We start from the raw sequence: 17,785 nt of genomic DNA on the forward strand, positions 1-17,785 counted from the left end.
TCTTATACCAGTACGCAGGCTACAACCTGCAGAAGGCTTCAACCTTCTCTCGTTCTCCAAACTTTCTTGGAAGGGAGCTCCAACCCCCTTTGCTCTTGTACTAGCTGATCCATTTACTAGTACGCAGGCTGCTACCTGCTACAATGCTCCAAAGATCTCCTTTAGCTTTTGTACTAGCTTAGATACTAGTACGTAGGTGCTTGCCTACAATCTTCTCACCTCCAGGTACCACGTTTCATCAATTTTCAGACTGGATACACTGAAGCACAACACATAATCTGTAAGGCCACTTTTCATCCAATTTCCATACTGGACCCATAACTATCATTGAAGCTCAAAACAATCATCAAACCCTGAATCACTGAAACCCTGTTAACAACAGTCACCAGAACACAGAGCAGACACAGAACTCTGTAATAACCATCAGATCCATCTGTAACTTCAAATATCAAGCTTTACAATGTATACGCTACTTCGATGAATAAAACCCGCGTGTATACGCGCTTTTGCCAAAGACAACCCGCGTACAGATCTAAAAATAATTTCTCATAACTTGCAGCTGTACCAGACATCAGTCATACTCATAACATTTATAGAATAATACATGCGTCAGTATGCAGATCTAGAATAAGCATCATAAAGATAGTTCATTTCAAACCATTTGATCCCGATATCTCCTTAGATCTAGTTCTCCATCAACCGGTGAGATCTCTCCTTAGCTCAGATCAAGCAATGAATCATCAACCCATAACCCTGCATACTGGATCTAATGCTTCATCAGATATTCAAGACATTTCAGATACTCTTGCCTAATGATTTCCTCCTCCTTATATAGCCTTAGGCCTTGTTCAATACCAAGAGCCAAAACCATAGAAATCCAATACCATCAACTTCAAAACTAGGGATCAACACGTCCGCCGAGACGCCAAGGTCCAAAACCATAGGCACAACTTCCAAGGAATAACCGCCATGGACCAAAGGTACTTTTCCACATACACGCGCTTTTGCTGAAGCCAACCTGCGTGTACACGCGACTTGGGCTTAACTAACCTGCGTGTATGAACTTTCTCTTCTTCTTATAGTCTGATCATCAATTCCTTGCTGCTGACCTTCTGTACTATGATTTGTCATCAGTGAGGTTTGCCATCAAGGACAACACTTATCTCATAATGCCAACAATCTCCCCCTTTGGACTTGATGGCAAAGCTAACTTGTCATACTTAGAACTATCATCTGATTCCTTTGAGCTGTCCTCCATCAGTCACATCTGATATCTCTTCTGAAGATTCATCATCTGATTCCTTTGAGCTGTCCTCCATCAGTCACATCTGATATCTCTTCTGAAGATTCACCCAGTTATACTTAAGTGAGATATTCTTCTATGAGAGGGTTGCCATCAAGTACAACACATGCATCATAATGCCAACAATCTCCCCCTTTGGACTTGATGGCAACAATACCAAATCACTCTCCCCCTTTGACATCAAGGGCAAAGGGTGGACCAAGATATTCTCTTCCTTTGCTGAATCATTCCTCTGTCCATACTCCCCCTGAGTACCTGCTGAAATCTCTGAATAAACTCCCCCTTTGTATATGCCAAGGTGTACCAATCTGTCCATGCTCCCTCTGAGTACATGCTGAATCTCTGTGCCGCTGAAGTGTGCTGTTCATGCTCTTCCTGACTGTAGGCAAGATCTGCAAAAGATGTTCTTCAAGAAGAACATGACTCTATACATCATAAAAGACCTTCCTATCACCAAAGACTCATACATACATCCATCTCTCAACTAAGTGAGGATATACAAAAATTGACTCATCCACCCAACCAAGTGGGGATACATCAAAAGTTTACATCATATTGCATCAATCATCCCAGGCATAGTGGGGAAACCAAAATAGGCCGTTACATGACCTTGACACCATGAAAGAGATACCACAAAAAAAGATATATGACATAGAGACGAAATAACTAGACCAAGACTTATGAAAGTCACCAGCAGCATCTGATAATCACCATTCAGATCAGCAACCAAGAAATCCTTCTGTTCTCCTTTCGCCTTTGTTCCTCCTGAAATCAACACCAAATGTGAACTAGAACCAAAAGCTTTTAAGATAACGCCAACAATGCATCATTGGAAGATTATCTGCTCCCCCTGAACCTGTGCCAGATGATCTTTGTCAGACCTATATCAGACTTTCTGCAACCACCATCTGTCCCTGCTAATTTCCTTCAACTCTCCATATACGCTTCTGTATACACATAAACATGCGTATATACGCAGATATCCCTTACGCAACACGCGTACACCATATACGCGACTATCCCCTTGTAAAACAGCGTATGCACGCGGATATCCTTTAAACAACACGCGTACACAAATTTCCATATCATCAACCTGTAAATGTCCTGTAGAGAATAGGTCATCAACCTATAACAAGGTATGTCTGCATCAATTCATCCTCTTGAACAGAATTCAGAATCATTCACATTGTATCATGTGTGAAACCACCATAGCCATTTCATCAAGCTCTACATGATCCAAGTATCATTACTTGGGAACATCTGCATCATATGTAAGGATCAACCTATCATCATATAGATAAGAACTCATCACCATGTCTTCAATAAAGCAACTTTGAGTAGTCATCCATGTGTCAGTACTATGTATCTTGAGCTCAAGCTCATTTGACAAAACTTCTTGATATCATCAACAGCAACAATCCTTATCCACATGAGTGCCTGCATCATAACTGTATGATCTTTATGTATATGACAACAGCAGTATATAAGTGACTCAACATCAAGTGAGGAAGATGTGTATTCAAGCTTTGTACTTCTCCTTGTTCTTATGAAGATCACCATGTAAGCACCATACATGCATCATCAAAGAATCAACCATAAATCTGATCTGAACATCTTCTATGTAACTCCAAGAATCATATGAGAGTTTATCATAGACAACTCACAAATAGCAAGATATATCATTTAGCCATATAAGAATCATCACCAAGGATTATTAACCATAATGCCAACATTGAATTGCTAAAGGCATATGCTCCCCCTCAACCTGTGCCATCTGTTAGATCTGATTGTGTATATATCAGCAAATAAGCATCAAAACATCATCATCCTCAAGATAGGATCAAAAACACTTCTAGACATCATACAAGTAACAAAACATTTCCACACATCCTCAGCAGACTGTAACCAATAGAGCAAATAATAGACTGAATCATATCAGATCCTTTTTCTGATCCTGTCCCCACTGCTTTTCCTCAGACTGACATATACGCGACTTTGCAGTGTCTAACTCGCGTATACACGCGACTTCCATTTAAGGAACTTGCGTATGAGATTCAGAACACTGAAGTTTTACACCTTCAGCTCCCCCTGAGTCTGATATGTCTGTGCTGTGCTGTGTCTCAGTACATTGTGCTGACTGTACTTCCTTCTTCCTCCATATCTTCAAGTGTGATGAGGTTTTCTCCTTTTGGTGTGGTGTCCATCCTTTGTTCCTGCATTCCTTTGCTATATGTCCAGGCTTGTTACATGTATAACATTTTACATGTTTCATATTCCTCCTGTAGCAATCAGCAGCTTTGTGGCCATACATATTGCAAGCAAAGCAATATCCATTAAAGTACCTTGATTGAGATGACCTGTCCGCATAATAGTCTTGAACTCTTCTTCTTCTACATCTAGCTGCAACATGTCCAAGATTGTGACATACATAACATTCAACATTATTCATAGGAGGAGTAAAAGATTTTCTTTGAAGACTTTCTTTCCTTGGTTGATGATGAGATTGACCTTTCATCTCCTTGTTGATCATTTTGGATTTCTCTTTAGAGTTCCTTGCCTCACCTTGTGAACTAGATTCACCTTCAACAGATTCATGGAAACCAAGACCAGTCTTGATAGCAGGAGACCTTTGACTACTAAGAATATCATCCAAGACTTTAGAACTATCTTGAAATCGTAAAAGCTTATCCTTCTCTTCTATTTTACTTTTCAAGATATTTACCCCAACTTGAAGTTGTTCCTCCTTTTCTAGACATTGCTTCTTCATGTCTTCTCCATCTTTCCTTCCTTCTTCCAACTGATGCCTCAATTTGAGAATCTCCTTTTCTTGTTCTTCATTCAGATCCTGCTGCATTTCACGAACTCGGAAAGCACATTCTAGTTGAGATTTTAAGCTGGTGACTTCATTTTCTTGTTTTGCAATAGCTTGGAGTAGATCTGTATTCTGCTTCTTTGATTCTTCAAGATCTCCTTTTAGTGAGGGGATTGTAGCTTCAAGATTTTCATAGTAGCTGGATCTGTCTTTGAGTTTCTTGATGGTTGTGCTTCTTTCGTTGACTTCTTTTCTTAATGATGTCACTTCATGCTGCAATTTTTGACATTGGTCTTCCTTGTCCTTGAGAAGCTTTCTTACCTTGTTTCCTTCTTCTAGTTGGGCTTTTAGTTCGGTAACTTCTTCTTTGAAAGCACATTCCCTTTTGTTCAAAAGATCTTGTTGATCTTTAACTTTGTCTGTAAGCCTTCTAAATAATGCCTCTATTTGACACTTTTCTTGCTCACCCATAAAAGCATGTTCAGTAGTTTCACTATCACTTCCATCACTTTCACAAGGAAATATAGCAGGAACATCAGAGGATAATACATTCATACCTGATAATGATTCTGAATCTGATTCTGAATCTGAAGAGCTTCTTATACCTAATCCCCAATCGACTCTCCCACTGTCATAGATCTCTTGAGATGTCTTCTTCTTCTTATGAGCTTTCTTTTTAAGCTTCTTTCCCATTGTTCCACGGATCTCCTTCAAGCGATCAAGCTTCTGTCAAAGGACCTGCTCTGATACCAATTGTTGGAAATAATACTGAGAGGGGGGGTGAATCAGTATTATCAGATCAATCAAACTTTTTCTATTTCATACTCAGAAACATATACGCTACTTCAATTAAGTGAACCCGCGTGTACACGCTACTGTGTCTAATGAAACTCGCGTATATCCAGAGATCTTATAATTCAGTTAGCTTAATCTTCAGTAAATGCATCAGATCATTATTAAGCATATTAACAGTAAACAGGTGCAGAATAACAGAACAGAACATCACACAAGAGCCACACACATGAACACAAAGATATAAGGTGGAAACCCAATGTGGGTGAAAACCACCTGCTGCAAGTCATCTCAATCTTCTTCTTAATAAGAAAATCCTTTTACAATATTTGTACTGGTGCAGTCTTATACCAGTACGCAGGCTACAACCTGCAGAAGGCTTCAACCTTCTCTCGTTCTCCAAACTTTCTTGGAAGGGAGCTCCAACCCCCTTTGCTCTTGTACTAGCTGATCCATTTACTAGTACGCAGGCTGCTACCTGCTACAATGCTCCAAAGATCTCCTTTAGCTTTTGTACTAGCTTAGATACTAGTACGTAGGTGCTTGCCTACAATCTTCTCACCTCCAGGTACCACGTTTCATCAATTTTCAGACTGGATACACTGAAGCACAACACATAATCTGTAAGGCCACTTTTCATCCAATTTCCATACTGGACCCATAACTATCATTGAAGCTCAAAACAATCATCAAACCCTGAATCACTGAAACCCTGTTAACAACAGTCACCAGAACACAGAGCAGACACAGAACTCTGTAATAACCATCAGATCCATCTGTAACTTCAAATATCAAGCTTTACAATGTATACGCTACTTCGATGAATAAAACCCGCGTGTATACGCGCTTTTGCCAAAGACAACCCGCGTACAGATCTAAAAATAATTTCTCATAACTTGCAGCTGTACCAGACATCAGTCATACTCATAACATTTATAGAATAATACATGCGTCAGTATGCAGATCTAGAATAAGCATCATAAAGATAGTTCATTTCAAACCATTTGATCCCGATATCTCCTTAGATCTAGTTCTCCATCAACCGGTGAGATCTCTCCTTAGCTCAGATCAAGCAATGAATCATCAACCCATAACCCTGCATACTGGATCTAATGCTTCATCAGATATTCAAGACATTTCAGATACTCTTGCCTAATGATTTCCTCCTCCTTATATAGCCTTAGGCCTTGTTCAATACCAAGAGCCAAAACCATAGAAATCCAATACCATCAACTTCAAAACTAGGGATCAACACGTCCGCCGAGACGCCAAGGTCCAAAACCATAGGCACAACTTCCAAGGAATAACCGCCATGGACCAAAGGTACTTTTCCACATACACGCGCTTTTGCTGAAGCCAACCTGCGTGTACACGCGACTTGGGCTTAACTAACCTGCGTGTATGAACTTTCTCTTCTTCTTATAGTCTGATCATCAATTCCTTGCTGCTGACCTTCTGTACTATGATTTGTCATCAGTGAGGTTTGCCATCAAGGACAACACTTATCTCATAATGCCAACACAATCTTGTCTTCAGAGGGTCCATCTTCAGATGATACTGTCACCAAAGAGGATGAGAATGACACCGTTCAAATTCTTTTCATAAACACAGACTCCGATGAACATGGGGGCAATCTACCCATTCCTTTATCGTAGGAAAGAATTTCGTCAGAGATTTATCTGGCCATTTATTCGGTCCCACCTCCAAGCAATCTAGTCGTTTCCTTTGATTGGAATCTACTAGGCAGACCCCGCCTACCATCTAATGTACAATTCCGAATCATAGTACAAGCTTACAGAATGATCATGGTTGTTACTATCATAGATGAAGGGGCTTCTGTGAGTATCCTTTCCTCAACTGCTTGAAAAGCGCTTGGTTCGCCATCGCTTCTACCTGAGATTCGAAATCTGACAACCTTCAACAAAGGAACCAGTCAACCATTGGGGATCCTTCCAAATGTGCTTATAACTTTGAGAAGGAAAATCGTTCATCTAAACGTAATGGTAGTCCAAGGACCTCTAGATTACAATCTACTCCTTGGGCGTGACTACATTTATAGCATGGGAGCTATCATTTCTTCACTCTTCCGAGTGATGTGTTTTCCACATGAAGGCAGAGTGGTCCACCTAGTTGACCAGCTTTCATTCCCTGGTTCAAACATAGCTATTAGTCAAATGCCACCCCTAACTGGTATTTTTTCACAAGGAATGTCTCATCAATCTCCAGTCCGTCCACCTGATGAGTGCGAGTGATTCGGTGATTGTGACTGAAACCCAGGAGGCATGCGCCCTGGTCTGCTTCGGTAGAAAAACCCCAGATATAAGGTGGGTTTCCGCGTAGGAATATGACTAGTTTGACAATCCTGTCTGTTTAGGAAAATGGATCAGACTGGAAAAGGATTCCCCCGTCAAAGGTTATGTGATTGGCACTAACAACAGTCACCTTTGTCCATTTCGATGGACATCGCCAAGGAAGTGTTTTGTCTACGACGTGGATGGAACAATCTTGCTAATGCGAGAACTCCCATATGGTGACCTGGAAACTCTACTTTATACCTGGGGGCATGCAAACCTTTTGGCATGCAAGTGAAAAGCGACCATTTATTTTCTTAGTTTGTAGACTCTTAACCCTTTAAACTTGTAGGTTGGTCGTTCCTAGCTTGCATAATGAAAGGCTCCAGGAGAAAAGTTGCACATGGGGAAAGCTCCCTAAAAAATGAACCTACTCATGAGACATCCTTATTATATGACTGGCACGAGCAGTTTTACGCAAAGTTCAAGCTCGTTAAAAAATAAACCTAACCATGAGCAGTTTTACGCGAAGTTCAAGCTTGTTAAAAAATAAGCCTAGCAATGAGAAAATGTTCCCCTAAAGTTTAAGCTCATTAAAAAATGAACCCACCTTTGGTAAATAACCATTGTGATCGCATAGTTATCAGCTTTTGAACCTTGGTCGTGTGCTCACCATCACCTCCACTCTTTTTTAGCCGATCATACGCCTCCATTTGATTGTTTACCCTTTTGAGGAACAGCTACGATGAGTGATTCTATTAGCCACCTTCTTTACACTGCCGTGATTGAAAAGTTCCAAACCTTACCTGGAACCAGCTAATACCCAAAAACATCACTCGTTCCTCAAAAAACGAGTCTCCTTTAAGCTCTTTTCATCTGACTCATAAAATATGAAAAGATTGCCGAGCAATTGTCCTCTCCAGCTCGTTAAAGCGATCAGAAGTGCCATCCCTCCTCTACATTTTAATCTTTTTGGACCTAAGGGATCATTACACAAAAAGATCGAGCGCTTGTCTTGTTCGGCTCATTAAAACTATCGAAAAGTCATCCCTTTCGTATTATTTTACACTTTTTCGGACTCAAGGGATTACATTACGAAAAAAGACCACTGGAGTTGCATTTACGTCTCTTTTTAGACTCTCTAAAATTGAAAAGGACCGAGTTATCTTTGTCGTTAAACTTGTTAAAACAATAGTGACAAACTTGTCCATGCAGACAAGAGCAAGTTTCACTGTCGCTAGGCTCGTTAAAACATAGCGACAGGTTTGCCCGAAGGGAAAATTATAGAACAAGCATATGTTATCCTCCTCAAGCTTAACAAAAATAAAGAGGTACTGGTTAGCAATGACTGGGGAAAAAGGGAAGAAAACTTGAATAGCTTCATTGGTAGCAGGTCACTCTTGAACATGACACTTTCACTCCATCACCATGATTGAGTCGGGTTGGGTTATTCCGTTCACCGGTCATATCACCATTGGTCCACCGTACCATCCACCTTGGGGTTAACGCTACCAATCCATTTCAGTGTCGTTGGTATGTTCAAGAGAAGTTGCTCAGAGAATTCGCCAACCTAGCTAACACCTCATCCGCTACAATACCTTCACTCTCCATTTTTCGTGACCGCCACCCCGAACCTTATATCATCAGATCGTTTTCACCTCCACAAAATCATTTGCTCCATTCCGTGTTGTACATGTGGGATTCATTAAGGCCCTCCTACGATGGGTCACTTCTTGTCGACATCAGCTCATTATCCAAGAAGTTGACTTAGTAACAACCCTTTCAATACTTTGAATCTTGCATGCCTCAATGGCAAGTTTCTCACTTCCGACGACAGGTTTACATCAATGGCCTTCGACCGAAAGATTTTATGTGGTGTTCGACATCAACTCATGTATTCACACCACGTGAATTGTACTGCAGTACCTTGAGGGTCATCATCATTATCGGTGATTCCTCTCACACCTGTTAACAGCTTACATCATTGGCTGGTAATCAGGCGATGTCTTTCCATGTTCGACATCAAAACATCTTTTCACATGGATCGACTTGTACCTCGGGCGAAGATTGAACGAGTTTGAAGACCCTAGATCTAGTTTCATCCATCCGGGCTGCGATATATTCAGGAAAATAAAGACATCAAATGTACATCACAGCTACACATATAATCATCCAAACTAAAGGATGATGGCTCTACTAGAATCATTAGTCTGCCACACAGATAATTGTTTGTCTTATGTACATGAATATGAATTTATAAAGATGAGCATGGGAATGCCCGCCTCAGCTAGATCATGAAAATATTTTGAAGATAATGTATTGTATTGTATCTTATTACAGGTCACCTTCCAATTCGAAAAACCTCGGATCCTCATTATACAGCATTTCACCCGACATCAAAAGATTTACGACCTCATGCTTTAGGGGGCAACTATTATAGACATATTTGGGCACTACAACCTCAATCACATATGTCCATAAACCAAGGGCTTATAAAACCCTAAAAGTGTTGTTTCACACCCTAAAGGAACAAGGTCAGCTGATTACATCATCTCCCAGAATTTCTCCATGAAAAACTACTCAGAACTGGTCAAAACTGGACCATACAGACTGCTCCATGCATAGGGTGCGATGCATCTCACCTATTACACACGGGGGGTGCAATGCATACTGGAAATCCCTTCTGTATGGTGCGATGAGCGAGAGCAGACAAATGGCAGAAGCAGTTTGCTAGGTGGAAACTCAAAGAATCTTCTAGAAACTGCTCATTTGACACTTGCCTCTCTGAATTCACCCAGGGATGAGTAAGAGATCATGAAATCTCCAAGTGGAACCAAGAACTATCAATGAAATTACACTAATCAAAATCCCAGAAGCTGACTCACTCTCCTGTAAACATCTATATATGGATCCCTCATCTTAGAGATCCAGAGGCTGGAATTTTGTAATTTGCAAGGAAGTGTTGTTGGTTTCTCTTTAAAGACATTGTTGGGTGATCTTGCTTTGTATGAGGTGAAGAGGGCTTTCATGCTGGGAGGATGATGTTGGATCAGATAGCTTGGTTGTAATCCTCTCTTCTACTACTTCTATCAATAAAGCTATTTGAGTTTTCCTCCATATGTTTGTATATCTCTGAATCTTGTATTTGTATATGCATTTATATGGTTAATGTACCTCTGATCCTACATTTTTTTATGGTTATAGATCTCTATGCTTTGATGGTATTTTGCTGCTTTGACTCTACAGGTGTTCTTTGAAGCGAGACAAGTAAGAAAGGAGTGGCGAAAGATCTATCAAAGGAGAGAGGAAACAAGCAAGGAGACTAGCGAAAGACTGAGGTTGGTACTCTTTGCTTCTCTCTCATCTATCTCTCATAAAGGAAAACACAAGTGACTTTAGTTTGTTTGTTTCTAAGATAGCTACCCATCTTAATGGGACTAGCAGCTCTGAATGGACACTAGTTTTCCCGATAACAACCATCGATCAAGAAGAAGAAGAAGTAGAATGAGAAGCCAATTCATGGAAAGACACGTTGGCTGGGAAAAAAAATTGCAACTAAAAGGGAACACCATCCCTTGTGGACTTGTTCCACTAGAAAGGATTTTTAATAAAGATGACATAGCCTCCAAACAAATGGCCCCCGAGAAGGATGAGCAAGTAGAAGACTGCAACATTGGATCAGAGGAGGAACCCCAGATGATTAGGTTGTCCAAAGGAATCCCCTTGCAATACAAAAAAAGGTATTTAGATCTTTTCAAAACTTACAAAGATGTATTTTCTTGGTCTTATGATGATTTTAAATCATTTGATATTAATATCATTCAGCATAAAATTCCTTTGAAGAGTGGGATAAAGCCATGCAAACAGAAACTCAGACAGATAAATCCACTCTTACTCCCCTCCATTGAAAAGAAGGTAAGTTGCTGCAGACCAGGATCATAATACCTTTAAGATACTTTGAGTGGGTAGCTAATTTGGTCCATGTCTGGAAAAAGAACGGAGAGATAAGGCTATGTGTGGACTTTTGGAATCTAAATTGGGCATCTCTAAAAGATAACTACCCTCTACCCAGGATGGATAATATATTACAAAAGGTAGTGGGTGCAGCCAGAATGTCCATGACGGACGAATTCTCTGAATATAAACAAGTGGCAGTCCACTCTGAGGACCAGAAAAAGACTGCTTTCACCACCCCATGGGGAAACTTCATGTACATCCGCATGCCATTCGGGTTGATAAATGCAGGGGCCACATTTCAGAGAGATATGGACATAGATTTCGTAGGCGAGCAAGGAAAATTCGTGGTATTCTAATTAGATGACATCACAATCTTTTCTAAGACTAATGAGTAGAATATCCTCCATTTAAAGCTCACATTCGAGAAGTGCAGGAGGTATGGTCTCTCTTTGAATCCTAAGAAATCGCAGTTCGCCCTAAGTGAGGATAAGCTTCTTGGACACATAGTAGCGTAGGAAGGAGTAAATATTGATCCTGAACAAGTCAAAGCCATCAGCCATATTCCCTTTCTAAGAAACAAGAAAGAAGTCTAAGCCTTTTTGGGGAGGATAAATTTCTTAAGGCGATTCATACCCAACTATGTTGAGATAGTCAAAGGTATTACAGATATTCTCAAGAAGGAGAATGAATTCAAGTGGAGCTCTGTCCCCCGTGATTCTTTCACTAGAATCAAAGAATCTTTGGCTGAGGCCCCAGTGCTAATCATCCCTGACTATTCAGTGCCTTTCTACATCTTTTCTTTCGCCTCTCCACATATTATCGTTGTTGTTCTGTTGCAGAAAAATAAATAAGGTTATGAGCAGACCATCGCCTTTTTCAGCCAAGTCCTAAGGGATGCTGAGTTGAAGTATAATATATTGGAAAAATAGGCCTATGCACTATTCAAGGCTCTAAAGGTGTTTTGTATGTATGTGCTGCAATCGGGAATCATAGTGTTCATCCCAACGACTGTAGTCAAGGACATCCTGGTGCAGGGAGACAGTGAAGGAAAGAGGGGCAGGTGGATAGCTAAAATACAAGAATATGAGTTAGAAATAAACCCTACCAAGCTCATCAATGGCCAGGGGTTGGCCAAGATTTTATCTGGATCCAACTGCCAAGCTCTAGGGACAAGCCTGATCACAAAGGAGGGCAGACCAGAGGATCATTAGAGCAGAATTAAAATAGCTGAGCAGAGGATCTATGCCAAATATGAGGGATCGCCCAGGTATAATAACATTGTTCACTATCTCTTATTTCTAAGATGCCCATTGGGATTGGATAGATCTAAATACTGAAGTTTGAGATTGCAGGCATAGAAATACATTATATCCAATGGACTGCTCTACTGGAAGGACCAGGTGGGGGTATTACTACTATGTTTGGTTGAGGGAGAAACCCATGAAGTGATTGAGGATTTCCACAAGGGAGTCTGTGGAGGACACTACAATTAGAAGATAAAAACACATAAAATCCTCAAGGCAAGATTCTATTGGCCCATGTTGTTTGGAGATGTTTATTCTCAGGTTAGGTCGTGCCAGAAATGCCAATTGTTTGTTGAAAGACGGAAGTTTTCTCCTCTCCCCATGATTCTTGTGCACGTAGAGGAGAATTTTAGATAGTGGGGATTGGACTTAATTGGAGAAATAAACCCACCATCTAGTGGCCAACACAAATGGATTTTAATAGCCACTGACTATTTCACCAAGTGGGTAGAGGCTATCCCAGCTAGAAATGCTATTGACTTAGTGGTGATAAAATTCATGGAGGAGAACATACTATCCTGCTTTGGGTGTCCTTTTAAAATTATCAGTAATAATGCACAGGTCTTCTGCCATGAATTCAATATCATTATTGGACACTTCACTACATACTACCCTCAAGGGAATGGCTTGGCTGAGTCTTCAAATAAAACTGTGGTGAGGGTGCTAAAGAAGACCATCACTGAAAATCAAAGGAACTGGGACTCCCAACTGAAGTTTGCTCTGTGGGCTAACCGAGTAATGCCTAAATGATCCACTGGGAAATCACCTTTTGAGCTAGTATATGGAAAGGTTGTTGTCTTCTCGATCCAATTAGCAATGCCAGTAGATAAGTTGCTACAAGAAGCCAAGGAAGAGTGAAGCACCTTGACTAGAAGGATAAATCACGAGAACAGAGAGAAGGTGGGGATCAAATTGTCAAACTACCAGCAAAGGATGAAATATCTGTTTGACAAGAAGGCTAAGGATAGACCTCTTTAGCAAGGAGATTTAGTTCTCAGGTGGGATGTCCGACGAGAAGATAAAGGCAAACATGGGAAATTTGATCCGCTATGGTTCGACCCCTTCAAGATTGCAGAAGAGAGGGGAAATAACACTTACATGCTTGAAAAATTGGATGGTGAACTACTGGAACTACCTATAAATGGTCAGTTCCTAAAATTTTATTTTCAAAACTAGAGATATCTACCTCTTGCTCATTGTAAATATCTAGAGTGTTTGTTGAAATTGTTATTTAATTTTTTCAGTTTATTATCAAAAAATTCTTTTCTCACATAATTACATTTTGTTTAAGAATGACTCCATGCCCAATGGAAGAAAAATATACTATTCGGAAGGTCCTCAGCACCTTGCCAGCAAGGCACTATCCCCAATTGGAGCCAATGTTGTCACTCATTGCATTGTGGGTTTCAATTGGTCAAGGTTGCCCAAGAGAAGTGAAGTTTGGAGCCACTTTCTCAGGCCACAGAATATCTCAAAGCTTAATCAGACGCTCTCCATTGCCTAATGCTCGGAAAGAGATTTACAATGGTATATAGAAGTCCAAGAATGGACTTCTGGATCGAAAGTTAGAGTATGTTGAAGATCACACTTGGAAAGCCTTGAAAACCAAGAAAATGACTAAGTATGAGGGAAAATATCATATATCGAGGGCCCCGGGCACAATAAGCCCTGCACATCGCAATCCCGCATATCAGCAGCCCTGCAGTCCCGCAATATAGGCTTATTAGTGATCGATGAGGGGCAATCCTGCAATCCCGCATTATCAGCATAGCGGTAGATCAAAGGGCTGCCACTCTAAAAACCTTACGGGGGTGCGATTATGCGATGTAGTGTAACATCGTCGAGGGAGGCCAAAAAGAGTTAACAAAGGAAATTCATAACAAAACCAAGGTCGAGCCGCCCCCTTTCTCTCTCCTCCTCATGTCATCAACACATTGGCGATCGACGAGGGGCAATCCCGCATTATCGACGTACTAGCGGAGCAAAGGGTTGCCACTCTAAAAACCGTGCAGGGGTCGATTCTACGATATAGTGTAGAAGTTTCGGGAAAGACAGAAAACCAAATACAAAGTAATTTCATGAAAAACAAGATCGGGCCACCCCCTTCTCTCTCCTCCACGTGGCGATACGGCATATCAGCGATGGGCAATCCCGTAATCCCGCATTAGCGGCGATCGGTGGGGGTCACCACTCTAAACCATGGAAAAACGCCGATCTTGCAATTTAATGCAAAGTTGTCAAGGAGGGACAAAATTCATTAACAAAGGAAATGCATGCAAAAATAGGGTCGGGAAGGCCTTTTTCTCTCTCCTCTAGGAGGCCACATGGCAGCATATGATTGGTCCTCAAAGCTGACATGGCAGTTGACATCATCAGTGATGTGGCAGTATGGGTGGACAAGTGTCACTCAGTTTTGGTGTTTTCAAGGGTCAAATGGGGCCATTTCCGGGTGACACATTTCACCACTCACAGGGTGACACATGGCAGTGATGATGTCACCCCGGGATTGGTGATCACACGAAGTAAAGGCTTATTCCTCCACCGATACCCCTCCCCGGCTGCAATTGCGATAAGGAAAAGGACCTCGGATGCGATGTTTCGTAGGCCATATTTCATAAAAAAAATTCATCTGGGATATCGGCCGATACGGTGTGAGAGGCAATCAAAGGGTGATTCAAGTTATAAAAGGAAAAGGCCCCCGCACAGTTGTTGATAGCCTTAACGCTGAAAGGGCTAAGCCCTTGGTTCCAGCCCTTGATTATATGAGGAAAGTCACACAAATGGGCTATAATAAAGGGGGGCTAAGGGGGAAATCAAAAAGTGCCTATTTCGCCTGTTTTAGAGGTAAAAAATCCCACTCCTGAGAGACTTCGATGTTACACTACATCAAGGCACTGATAGTGCAGGACGGAGATTTAAAGGGAGGAATGGGTTGGCAACTATGGTTTTAATAAGAATAGGTGGTGCGTTCAAAGCACGGGATGGGATGATCCAAAAGAAGCCCACTGTGACATGGGTCCGAGAGTCAGCTCCGAATGAAATAAAGGTAGAAAAGACAGAGGTTGGTGAAGTAGTGCAGGAATCCATACCTTAGGCAGAACAACTCCTATAATCAAGATAATCACAGGATGGGCAAGGAGATCTCTATATATTTTGCATCGTATGGTTATTTATTTGTTGTACTGTAACGTGCCCCCTTTCCTAAGGCATTTAATTCTGTAATATTTTGGGCCACAGAGCCATTTATGATTGAGACAGCTAGTCGACCTGACAGTTGAGTCTATATTAGAGATATTTTGTTATAATGAATGTTCTTTCTTCCCTCTCTAGATAAATAAGGGAAAGAAAGACTTAGAAAAGGTTCAGAAATTCTATAGAAAACACTACATGCTATTTTCAGATTGTATCTCTTTGTAACACAGATTTTTCAAAATATCAAGGGAATGGTGGTGATTCCCTCTTCAAGAATTATAGTATGTGTTCCCTCTGTTAAAACCCATTTTGTGTTCATATTTCTTCTCTGTATTCATGCAATTATAGTTGCTAGAAATATTTCAAGCTTCCTCATAGATTTATTTGTATTGATATGCAAATGCAAGTGCCTGTAATTATATCATAGATTCACTTATCTCAATATTGCTGATGTATATACCTGTGTAGACTATTGAAATCGTATCTTTAAATATGTAACACATGAATCATAGCATTCAGCTCCTCCTTCATCCATTATTTCTGCTTGTAACTCAAATAAGTATAGAAATCCTTAATGCCTCAAGCTCTATGTGTTAAGTGTAGAAGTCTTGAAGCCTTATGCTCTATGTGATGGGTTGCTCCTTCTCTTTGTCCTCTCTCATCTGCCCTGCAAAATCTTATTAAGTTGTAAGCCCTTGAAATACTTGGCCTCCATTATTTTTATGCATATTTCTGAGATCTGAACCTATGAAGAAGTACCAGAAATCCATGTCTTATTTCTTTGGATAAATGAACCAACCCATTTCCTATAAATATATGTATCTATAGCACAGAAGTGATGTCTCCAGTTTCCTGTAAATCATTTGAGACACACAAATCTAGATGTGCCCAGGCACTGGTCTTGTAAGCAATCTAAGGCTGCCTCTGGGAGCTACAACAGTATGTACATATATGTAAAAATTAACTTGTATATAGTTTTAATATATGATTTTTTGTTAATTTTCTAATTTTAATCATTTATAAATTATATAGTTTAAACAATATGACAATGATTATCTTCAACATATATAAATTGTATTTTAAATAACATATTTAAATTCTTGTTTGAATTTACTATAGGTTTTTTTGGCATATTGGAGTCGAAGATGTAGATAGATCAATTACATATGAAGTTGAAATAGTAAAAGGGACTCGAAAATTGCATTCAATTAAAACAAAGGATTATCAAAATGCATTTGCATTTGATAAAAGAAAATATTCTTGTTTTTGTCATGTTTGCATAGAGGACACACAATCCAATGATGTTTGTGAAAAAAATATGTATGTAAAACCTTGGCAACATACATAACTAAATACAAAGGGGAAAATGTCAGTTGCAAGCTTCGAAGAGATGGAATCAGAGGAGACTATAGTATCATCTGAAGGTGATCAAGTTTATGATCTTGTTAGAGAAGGTAACATTTCAATTGATTTCAATATGTGTGTGTGTGTGTGTGTGTGTTTTTAAAATCAATGTGTATAAGTATCTAGATAATAGTTAAAATATAGAGCTCTAGAAATAGATAATAAAATCAAGTCCATATTGATAAAGTTAATTTCATGTAAATTATGATCTAAATTTACACTTGTTTTATTGTGCAGGAGATGTTTTTGTTGTAGTTGCACCCACTAACAACATAGAAAATTTCAAGTATTATTTGATGTGGTGCACTAAACGAAAGATGAAGTTATTGGAAGACTATGATGATAACAGTTTTATATATGAAAAAGGGTCTATTATACTGAAAGGTTATTTTTTCCAAGAAACTCACCAAATTGAGAGTAATGTTTACTTTCAAGACTATCAACCTGATGTCATAAGTTGTCAATATAGTCACTTGGTGTGTGCAGCGCGCATAAAGTTGATAGAAGTTCAATAAAAAAAACAATTGAAAGTTAAAAAATGGAGAATGTCAAAAGTTGACCATGAACAAATCATTGAAGATGGCATTCCATTAGAATTTTTTTAATTGAACTGCCCAACAATTTCTTCTAATTGGATTCATCTTTGAGAACTTAGAGTTCAAGTACATTGTCAGCATTTCTTTTTGTGCACTCTTAAGTTGTACATTCTTAAGAATGTGATGATGTGAAA

This window comes from Pinus tabuliformis, chromosome 7, assembly GCF_031772625.1.
Source record: "Pinus tabuliformis cultivar Carrire ecotype Pingquan chromosome 7, CPIR1, whole genome shotgun sequence".
NCBI lineage: Eukaryota > Viridiplantae > Streptophyta > Pinopsida > Pinales > Pinaceae > Pinus > Pinus tabuliformis.